Below are 11916 nucleotides of genomic sequence, written 5' to 3'. Positions count from 1 at the left end.
TTTAGACGTCTATAGTCTATGCACATCCTCCAACCGGTCACCGTTCTAGTTGAAATGAGATCACCATTCTCATTTTCAACTACGGTCATTCCTCCCTTTTTAGGGACTACATGAACGGGGGAAACCCATCTAGAACTCGAAATGGGGAAGATGATGCCAGCATCAAGGAGTTTGGTGATTTCTTTCTTCACCACCTCCCCCATTTGAGGATTGAGTTTCCTTTGCCTCTCAATGGAAGGCTTAGCACCCTCCTCAAGTGTTATGTGGTGCATACATAAAGCGGGACTAATACCTTTGAGGTTATCTATGGTATAGCCTAAAGCACCTTGGTGGTCTCTCAAAACACCACATAACATTTGAGTTTGGCACTCATTCAAAGAAGAATTCACAATAACCGGAAAAGTTGAATTGGGGCCCAAAAACTCATACCTTAGGTGTGATGGTAGAGGTTTCAACTCTACCATTGGAACACCCTTACCTTCTCTTGAGGTAGCTACTTCTAATGCATCATGTGTTGTGATTCCCATGCACACTTGCTCATCGCTTGATTCCGTACTTCCTTCAAGCATCTCCTCATACAATGCCATCTCTTTGCTTTGGTCACCTATCTTTTCCTTGTTCAAAAGGACATTCTCAAGGGCATCATTAGTAGTGAGCAAGTGCTCATGCATGGAAGTTACAATAGAATCAATAGTATCAATCATCATGCAATTATCAAGATTAGAGCTTGGATATTTCATGCTCTCATTCAAGTCAAATTCTATTACCTCATCTCCTACTTTTAGTGAAATTTTAGCACTTTTAACATCTATTAAAGCACCCGAAGTAGCAAGAAAAGGTCTTCCTAGAATTATTGGAATGTTAACATCTTCGTCCATCTCTAACACAACAAAATCCACCGGGATTACAAACTTTCCTACCCTTAGAGGAACATCCTCTACCTTACCCTTTGGGAATTTAATAGAGCGATCGGCCAATTGTAGGGTGATGTTGGTGGGTAGAAGTTCCCCTATCCCAAGTCTTTGGTATACCGAGTATGGAATTAGGCTAACGCTAGCCCGTAGGTCACACAAAGCATTATCAATTTGCATCTTGTATATTGCACATGGGATAGAAAAGTTACCGGGGTCTTTCAACTTGGGTGGCATCTTGTTCATGATAATTGCACTACAATTCTCGGTGAGATTCACCGTTTCAACCAATTCACACTTTCTCCTTCCACTCAAAATGTCTTTTAAAAACCTAGAATAATTAGGCATTTGCTTGATAGCATCGGTAAAAGGAATTGAAAGATGAATTTGCTTCAATGTCTCAAGAAACTTTCCAAATTGCACATCTAATTTGTTTCTAACAAATTTATGAGGATATGGTAGCTTTTGCAATTGTTTTGTTTCCCTCTCTTTTTCTCTTTTCTCTTGACTCTCTTTTTCAAAATCATTCTCTTTTTCACATTATTTTTCTTTCTCACATTCTTTTTCTCTTTCACTCTCTTGATTTTTCTCTTTTTCTTGCTCACAATCACTCTCAAGGGGAGGCTCACTTATGTTCACTCTCTCATTGCTTTTCTTAGGAACACTCTCTTCCAACACCTTCCCACTCCTAGTAGATATGGCATTAACGGGCCTCTTAGGATCTAGTCCTTGGGGTGGAAGTTTGGAAGTGCTAGCCCCTTCCTTCAAAGCATTGGCCAATTGTGAAATTTGAGTTTCAAGCATTTTATTATGAGTCATTACTTCATTAAACTTCTTGTCACTCGTGGCCATGAAAGTGTTGAACATTTTGGTTTGACTTTCCATCATTTCCTCTAGATTAGACTTACTAGGTGATGCTTGGGCATAATAGTTATCTTGGGGAGCTCTATTACTTCTCACATTTGAATTGGAAGCATTTTGATTAGAAAAACCTCTATTATTATTGTTGTTCCAATTATTTCTATTATTAGAGTTCTCCCCTTGGTGATATTGGCCTTGATTCCCATAATTCCCTTGATTATTATGGTTATGGTTACCATAACCACCTTGTTGGTTGTAGTTACCTTGGGGATTTTGGTCCCTTTGGTTCCTATTACCCCATTGGTTTTGGTTATGGTAATCATAATCATTTCCTCTTTGGTTATAAGCATTTCCCCCTTGTTCCCTTCGATTCGGTGGTAAATATCTTTGATTGTCATTCCTAGGTCTATTATCATAAGACAAAGCATTGACCTGTTCATTTTCATTATCATTACCCTCTTCATAATGGGATTGGGGTTGGGAGTCATAATTACAAGAAGAGGTATCATGGTCATATGACCCACAATTTTCACAAAACAAACACCCATGTGGCATGTTATTAGATGTAGAAGGAGAAGAGTTAGAATTCATACCTCTCCCCTTAGATTGGGAGGGATGCTCATGTTGTGAAGTGGAAGTCTCTAGCTTTGCCTTGATAGATGTCATCTCCTTGCCAAGATTGGCTATTTGAGATGTCAAATTATTGATGGCGTTGAGGTGATCGACGGAGTAGACCGCATTCCCTCCTTTTCTTAAAGACTCCCTCTCTCCTTCCTGCCAATCCATGTGGTTTCTCACCACATCCTCAATTATCTCGATGACTTGCTCCTCCGTTTTGTTCATAATCGGGCCACCCGCTTCCGCATCCAAGCTAGTCTTTCCTTGTGGGCTCAATCCCCCATAGAAAATTTGAAGCACTTGATATGATGGAATGCCATGATGAGGGCACTCCCTTTGATATTCTTTGTATCGTTCCCATGCCTCATATATGGTTTCACTAGCCCTTTGACGGAAGCCTTGGATCAAATCCCTTGCCTCGGCCGTCTTCTTTTGAGAATAGAATCTCCCTAAGAAAGCCGTGGTGACCTCGTCCCAAGTTCTCAAGGAGTTAGGCCTCACCTCCTTCTCAAGCCATTCAAGAGCCCTTCCTATCAAAGAAAAAGGAAATAGCTTTAGTCTCACAAACTCTTGAGTTACCCCATTTACCTTGATTGTGTTGCAATATTTCTCGAACTCGTTCAAGTGTGCAAGAGGGCTCTCATGTTTTGCTCCACTATATTGCCTCCTTTCAATCAAATTTATCATCACGGGCCGAATCTCGAAGTCATTGGCTTGAGTGACGGGTGGAGCAATGCCGCTTGAAGCTCTATAAGCTCCCGGAGTTCCCAACTCCTTTAAAGGTCTTTGAGGTGGTGGTTCCGCGTCACCCATTTGATCTCAATCCTCCTCGAAATTGGTCTCTCTAGTTGGGGGAGTATTGAACGGCCTAGAACCGGCTCTTTTTCTCCTTCTATAAGTTTGCTCAATCTCGGGATCGTAAGGTACCAAGATCCTGTTATGAGTTTTGCGCATACACTCTCAACAAACGCAATTAGTACCAAGGCTACAAGTGTAGCCAAAAAGAAACAATTCTTTTTGAAATTTTTATAGTTTATGGTGAACTAGACTCAAGTAATCAATTAGCAATCAACAACACCGTTCCCCGGCAACGGCGCCATTTTGATGGGGCGTTAGAACGGTCGCTCATTCCACACTCAATCAAACACATTTATTAACAAACACCTTACAAACCAAGCATAATGACAAGTAAGAGTTCGGTCCACAAGGAACGGGATATGGTTTGCTAAAGATCTTAACACTTAAGCTAATTCGAAGTCAATGGTGAATTGGGTTTCGTCAAGTAGACAAACAAACTATGGTTCTAAATCAATGGATTAAAGACACTAGGGAATGGGATCCACTCAACCAAGGCAATTAGGCAAACGGGAGTAAAATAGACAAGCTATAGCAAGGACTATATGTAAAATCAACCTCATGCAATAAGAAAACAACTCACACTACTAAACTTAGATTCCTCATTAGTCTAGCAATAGATGATACATAATCAAATTACAATAAGTAATGACATACTCAATTTACACTTCCATGTCAAATTAGGCATATCATGCTATCAAGCTCCTAAGTCAAGGGTAGCTAATCCTATCATGAAGAACTAACAAGCAATCTCATATAATCAATTTAATTGCAATACAAACATCAATGTTTCTCCCATATTTGCATAACTAACCCAAAAGGTTGAGCTTCACCCAACCCCTAGCAAGAAGACTACTCACAACTCATATTTATCAACATGCAATCAACAATTAGGGTTCTAACTACTTCAATAATTGGGGGAAAGTGGTTAACGATTGAAATAACTATCATCCAATAACAAATTACCAAGAACTTAAGAAGATTTAAATGACATGCAAAAGCAAATGAAATCAGAAATTAAGTAGAAAAAGGTTGGAGAAATTACTAATTGAAGCTTGAAATTGAATAACAATGGAGGAACTTGTCTTCTACAATGATTGAGATTGAGAATTCCAAACTAATAATTGAAATCTAACTAATGATTTGAGAGTATTTATGTTTCTACAACTACAAACTAAGAGGAAGCTCTGAAAACTTGGATGCCGTACAATAGAGTCTAATGGGGTATTTATATAACCCTCAGATAAAAACAAGAGTCGGGATTTTCTGCAGGTGCGCACGGACGTGCCAGGGGTGGCACGGACGTGCAGCCAAGGTGGCATGGACGTGCCACCCTAAGCACGGACGTGCAGATTCGGGCAGTAGCTCAGTTTTGGCCAGGCTAACTGCACGGCCGTGCAGTTTATGGCACGGACGTGCTGGCTGAGATGCACGGACGTGCTGAAGCCTTGCACGTCCGTGCCAAATCGGGCAGTAGCTTGGTTTGGCTGGGACTGTCCTGCACGGCCGTGCAGGACATGGCACGTCCGTGCAGGGTCTTCTAGGCTCTTCTCTTCACATTTTCCTTGATTTTGCTCCATTGTCACGGCTTCTATCCTTAGTTTATCATCCATATGCCTCAAATGATCGTTTTTAGACCTACAATCTCAACAAAAACACTAACAACCCGTGAAGCAAGGGATACACAAAAATTGAATGAAAATAGGATAGAAGTGAACCAAAATGCCAATATATCGAGTAAACAAGGCATCAAAATCACCCTAAAATCATATCAAATAACAAGTTATCACTCATCGTTTGCCCGCTTGATGGACGAACGGTAGAAGGCTGCAGAGGCAGCCAACTTTCGGTGAGGGGGAAACTTCGACATTGCTACGTTTGCAAATAGAGGGGCAAGAGAGTTAGAAACTTGGGCAAAAAATCATAAAAAATGAGCAGCTAAGCACTACAGATGCATGTGGTCTACTACCTCTTGGCTTCTAAATACTCAGGCCGCAGGCGGCCAAATAGTTTCCGTCCGAGAGCCACTCGAATTTGGGAATATAACTTTGGGGGGTTACCTCTTTTCCCCCGTTTCTGCATTGGTCCAAACGGCCACTTTGAAAGGCCCCGGTCCAATATTTCCCTCTACACCTGCCTTGGGACAAGCGGCAGGGCGCTCTTACCAGCAAGGAGGGGCGACTCCGCTGTCAGCGGTTGTACCGCTTGTTTCTTGCTGCGTCTGAGAAAGAGACGATGTAAAACTTGGACCTCCAAACCTTCCATTTGTTCTCTTTCCCCAGGCCATCATATATCCTTTTTGGCTGGACAAAGTAAACCAATCGGCCCCGCTTGCATGTGGAGTCCTGCTCAAATAGTACATATGAGCGAATGTCTCGAAGTTGGGCTCCACCACCGGCTGATCGCTAACATAGGTCGTGCCAGGTGCGTTTGGGAAACCATTTTTGGAAAGGAAAGAATGCAAAAATAAAATAAAGAAGAAATCAGGCGGTTACCTTAGAAGAAGGTACAAGAGGCGCTTGGTCTTGAGTTTGCTGATCAGGCGGATGAAAGGCCGAGTATCAGATGCTGAAGAAGTCAAGTTTTTGAAAGTCAGAGGTTCACGATTCTCCCAAAGATTCGCGTAAAGGTGTTAATCTAAGGGAGGTCAACCCTTCTATTTATAGAGGGGGTTAAAAGTAGGGGTAAAACCTTAGATTCCCCTCAACAATAAAAACGAAAATTCGGCCTGTCAGAGGCCGACACCTGTCACAGGCGGCACATGGTAAGCGTGTGGCCTCCTGTGAGGGGCAAATAATTTGGAGTATTTAATACTCCCTGTGAGAGGACGACACGTGTCCTCTAGAGAGAGGTCTAAATGGACTCTCAGATTGGCAACACGTGTCATCCGGATATTCCCCCTGGAAATGGCGGCCTTCAAGGCCCATTTCCCAAGGGGCGCCGCAAAATTGCGCAACCCTAATCCCTAGGTCATCAAACCATAGGGAAGGGAGGACCCTATAAATAGGGAGATTCCCCCCAATACTTAGGGGACCGAAAAATTTTCTACCAACACGTCTTAATCATTAAGGAATTTATTACTCTCTAAGAAACAGAGAGAACCTGTGCTTTGAATCCGAGTAGATAACTTTATTTCCGTATGTTTTACTCCAAATCCTTACTAACTTAATCTTCGGAGGCGGACCAGGTGCTCCGTTTGTTTTGCAGGTACAGGCGTCCTTGCTGGATCCAGTCTTTGAGTTGTAACTCTCCCGAGGGACACAAAAATACCAGAAACACCTATAAATACCAATCATTTGGCATTGGGAAAGAGCACTTAAATTGTGAACTAGAAGGCATCTCCAAAAGCGAGAATACCTTCATTCTAATACTCTAAGTACTTTCTTAGGGACTGTTCTCATTGACTGAACTGAGCTGAACTGAACTAAACTGAACTGAAATGAATATTAGGAGCTGAACTAAACTGAAATGAACCGAGTCTCGAGGGTGTTAGCCGTTGGAGGTCGGCGCATTTGTGGGGCTCTACGCTTTAAAGTCCGAGCTCTTAGAAAGAGAAAAGCATGCTATAAGGGTGTAGACACCTGATTGTAGGGTTGTACAGAATGCGGTTTGGTTTTTATTTTTCCCAAATTGTATTTTTGCGGTTTGGTTTGGGTTTCCAAAAAATATAACCAAACTAAACCGCAATTTTACGGTTTATGGTTTAAACCGCAAACCACAAATATAAACCACATTTTTATACGAAGTATAGGATTTTTTTTTTTAATAATCTAGAACATAGCTTTAAGTTCATTAACTTTACTTATATACTTTTCTTTTTGAATAGTGAAAATATTTCATTAATTAAAAGTCATATGACATCTACAATAGAGATTCGACGGTAACAAATACATAAGATATTGAATCAAATAAAATTTTCCTTCATAAAAAATACGATCGTCGCTTAGATCTTGCACTGTGGAATATCTTTGCTTATATCGCTAGAAAATACAACCTTTTTTTCACCAACGAAATAATTTCACAACAATCCATTAGATCTAATATTATTGATTCAAAACTAAGAAATTTCTTCCCCGAAAAGAGGAGATAAACCTTGTCTTTCGAAGGATGTCGAAAAATTGTTGTGTTTCGAAGGAGAAAACATCAAAACCCTTTCTTTTGAGGGAGAAAAGTTCCTTTAAAAGGAGGAAGCATTATTATAAAGCTAAAAACTTTAAAAAAAACAAGGATTGGGGCTTTCCACCGGTTAAAATCGATGGAAGCCCCTTCAAAATTCAACAATGGAGGCTAGAATTTACTTACATACTTAAATCATCACTTTATTTTCCAAAATAACAAAAACAATAGTCTTATAGTCGGGGAAAAAAATACTTGAAGAAACAAATTAGTTAATTATAAACCCTATGAGAAACGTTTAAAGAGTAAATACAAGTTTATATGATAAACAAAATATTTTTGTCAAATGGCAAAATTTTAACTAATTCAATAACTTTTATTAAAAACGGATCTCATACTACTTAATTATTTTATTTTTTTTGAAGGAAGGAAAATACTTGACTTATTTACAAACATGTCATGACATGATGACTAAAAAATGGACCCTACAATTATTGATTGAAAAATTTGCAAATTGCAGCCATTTAAAACTTGTATTTTGTAAATTACAGCAATTTAAAAAAAAAGTTGCAAATTGCAGCCCAAAAGTGGTTATAAATTGCAAAGCAATTCAATTTTTTCATCAGTTTTCGTGTTGAAAAATGTTCGGACAAGGTTTTAGCGGCCATTTCATTTCTTAAGGACCCAAATTGAGCTTGGAATAAGCAAAAAATTAACGTAAGTGCCTCGTTTTTACGGGAAAAAAAATAGTTGCCCACAAATCGATACATTTTTGTTACGCAAAACAAGGCACTTACGCTATTTTTTAGCCAATTTCGAGCTCAATTTGGATCCCTAAGGACAAAAATTTCTTGACACGCAAACCAATGTAAAAATTGAATTAGGTTGTAATTACTATTTATAACAACTATTAGGCTGCAATTTGCAAAATACTAACTTTAAATGGCTGCAATTTGCAATTTTTCATAATTGATTTACTACGTATTCACAAATATATCATGATGAGTTAATTTATTTACAGTTTTGCCCTTTGATAAATTGAGGCTTCCTTACATTTGACATTTGCTACCAGGAATACACCTCGCTTCACATTTGCTACCGGTTTTATTTATTTATTTATTTTACTTTGCTACCACCTAAATCAGAATTTATTATAAATCACTACGACACTACCTCATGTCTTACATCGTTACTATTTCCGTTAATGGTGCCCAACCACTGTCCAGCCACTAGTTCTTCCCCACCCACTAGCTGCCCAAGCCACCGCCACCGTCGCCTGAGCCCAATACCCTGCCCGCGACTTCGGCCACCCAGCCCCCAACAACAGTGTCGACACCGGTGTCGCAACCGACCTTTCCCTTGAAAACCCTTTCCAGCCCCGATCCCAGCCCCCTCCCCTCGAAAACCCAATCACAGCCCCCTCCCCTCAAAAACCCGATATTAGCCCTATTCCGATCGATCCGTTCTCCCCTATCCCCCATTCTAACCGATTCGTTCTCCCCCGATCTCGATTCATGTCGTTTGGTGGGTTTGAAGGAGTTCACGCTCACCAATCAGCCACAAATTGCAAACCATGCCGCACAAAGGAATTCCCCAGCCACTTAAACCACCATAAGCGAAACCCTAAAACCCGTTTAGGGTGGTTTCGGGCCGGTGGTTTAGGGTTAGGGGTGTTAGTTTTTGAGTGGGGAAGAGGAGGGTTTCGATTCCGCCACAAATCGCTGGCGCCAACCGCAGCTTTGGGCGCCGACCGCCGTCAGGGGGGGAGGGTGGCTGACGGGAGGTGCTGGGCTTTTTTGGGTGGCTATTTTTTTAAAAAAAAATTTAACGGATTCCTTTAAGTGGTAATGATTTTAACAAACTATGATTTAGGTGGTAGAAGAGTTAAAAAAAAAATTAAACCGGTAGCAAATATAAAACAAGGTGCCTTTCCTGATATCAAATGTCAATTTTTTTTTTTTAAATAAGAGATTGCGCTATTCAACCGTTAGTAAATGTGAAATGGAATAAAATACAAGTACTTTCTACTCTTTCTTCGTACACGACGAAATGAATCAAGTAATAAGGATTGAATAATGTGCACTAAAACTGGACATGGAAAAAGCATATGATAGGATTGAATGGGATTTTTTGTGGGAAACCCTTAAATGTTTTGGATTTCCTTTGAAATGGATTGCTTAGATTCAGGAATGTGTCACCAAAGTGTCATATTCTCTGAGAATCAATGGAGAAACTACATAATGGTTCAAGCCTTCAAGGGGGCTAAGACAAGGGGACCCCCGCCTCTCCGTATATGTTTATCTTATGCATGGAAGTTCTAATTAGAAAATTATCCCTAGAAAGCCATAAAATTAAATCAGGGATCGGGTTTAAAAATTGCTCCTTGCTCTTTTAATATTCCATGTCTCCTTTTTGCAGATGACAACTTAGTTTTATGTAAAGCTAAAATGTCGGCTTGTAATAATTTAAAGAGGATATATACTAGATGAATTCTGCTCCTCCTCTGGTCAACTAATAAATTTCCATAAATCGTCAATCATTTTTTCACGTCAAATTACAAATAGTCGTCGCACTGCCCTTGCAGCCCATTACAACGAACATGACTCCCAAGTCCTCTCTCGGAAGATATGTAGGGGTCTTTTTTAGCTTTTATTACCCTATGAAAGTAGATTTTAAGAGAGTGCTTGATAACACCAAGCAACGAATTAGCTCTTGGGAAGCCAATTACCTCTCTAAAGCAGGTCGCCATACTTTAATCCAAAGTAATCTAGAAGCCCTTCCGTCCTATATTTGCTCTTCATCCCTTCTTCCCACTGAGATTGCGAAAAATCTAGACTCCCTCCATAGAAATTTCTTTTGGAGGCAGCAAAAAGAAAAAAATGGCACCCCTCTAATAGCATGGAATAAAGTTTGCAAACCCAAGATCCATGGCGGCCTAGGTTTAAGGCGAACCCTTCCCTTAAATCAAGCATTCCTTGCTAAGTTAGGATGGAAGATTCTTTCAGACCCTACTAATCTTTGGGTTAAACTTATAAAAGAGAAATACCTCCATAGCTCCTCTTTTTTTGACTATCAACTTCAACCTAAAGACTCACATATATGGAAAACCATTCTTGCGCAGAGGGAAATTCTGCGCAAAGGCATTCGTTGGAAAATTGGCAATGGCAATGACATTTATTTTTGGCTGGACAATTGGGTGATGAACAAGAGTCTCCTAGAAGCCTTAGAGTTACAAGTCCACCAAGTCAACATTAACTTAAAGGTTGTAGACTTTATTCTCCCCAATCGAACTTGGAATAAACACAAGCTTTGTTCTTTATTACCGAATTATATTGTACAACTATTCATAGGAATCCCCTTACCTAACTCTCAAATGACTGACACACCAGTATGGGGCCCTACGCCTTCGGGAAACTTTTCAGTGAAGTCGGCTACATGGATAGCACATGATTTAGAGCCAAATGCTGTAAAATGGCCGCATCGTTAGATATGGAAATTGGACATCCCGCCTAAACTCCAACTCTTCTTATGGCAAATAATGCATAATAGTCTTGGAGTTAGAGACATCCTTTATAAACGAAAGATTATTCCTTTCAATCATTGCACATTTTGTTCTGCCTATCCGGAATCTCACGACCACTTATTTCTTACTTGTGATAAGACCAAAGAAATTTGGAACAACACTTTAACCCAAAACTGGTTTCCTGGTACACGTCCAACCACAGACTTGATAACAACATTATCTGCGGTTCGGAAAAACAACTCCACCCTTTGAAAATTTATTTTTCTTTTATGGAGTATCTGGAAAGAACGAAACTCTATTATTTTCAGGAATGAGATTTGTAGTATCTCTAGAACCTTCCACCGAGCGCAATTTGCGCTCGAAGAGTGGAATTATCGCATTATCATAGATACCTCTTTAAGCTCGGGGTGTCCAATGCAGAGACCTCAAACCCATCATCTACCTCACCCAAACCACCCCAACACTCAGTTGGTCGCATGGGAGGCACCTCCTCTCAATTCTTTCAAACTCAACTTCAACTCAGCAGCAGCAGGAGTCATATTAGAGACAGTGAAGGTACACCCATTGCAACACAAGCTTTCAACCTTGGAACCACCAACGTCTTCGTCGCTGAAGCTTTTGGCCTCCACAAGGGAATCATCCTCGCTCTCCAACATGGAGTACAAAATCTTCACATTAAAGGGGACAACCTCCTAGTTGTCAACGCAGTAAATGGTATTTGGTCGACCCCATGGCAAATTGATCACATTATAGAAGATATCAATATCCTACTTCGCAAATTCCCCCATTGGGAACTCCGGCATGTCTACAGAGAAGCAAATAGAGCTGCAGATTGGATAGCAAATGTTGGGCATATTGTCACCGACAAATTGGATATTCTATTTTGTACCTTTTTAGCTTTATACCCCATTCTCACCTCAGATGCTTTAGGATTGCCCCTTGTGGTCCTCATTCTTTCCTTTTTCTTACCTTCCAAAGAAGAGAAGAAGAAAAAAAAAAAAAAAAAAAAAAAAGAGGATACGGAGTACTTGA

At 40.2% G+C, this 11916-nt stretch overlaps 1 non-coding gene across 1 annotated transcript; it reads left to right on the top strand.

The window, feature by feature from the left end:
- Positions 1-2703: 2703 nt before the first annotated feature.
- On the top strand, positions 2704-2809 carry LOC145621833 (small nucleolar RNA R71). Its single transcript, XR_014108627.1, has one exon. It is a non-coding gene; the product is annotated as a small nucleolar RNA R71 (small nucleolar RNA).
- The last annotated feature ends 9107 nt before the right edge of the window (positions 2810-11916 follow it).

Source organism: Chenopodium album, chromosome 27, assembly GCF_948465745.1.
Source record: "Chenopodium album chromosome 27, dcCheAlbu1.1, whole genome shotgun sequence".
NCBI classification, from domain to species: domain Eukaryota; kingdom Viridiplantae; phylum Streptophyta; class Magnoliopsida; order Caryophyllales; family Amaranthaceae; genus Chenopodium; species Chenopodium album.
Note: the sequence above shows the minus strand (reverse complement) of the source record. Positions and strands in the feature narration are given on the sequence as shown.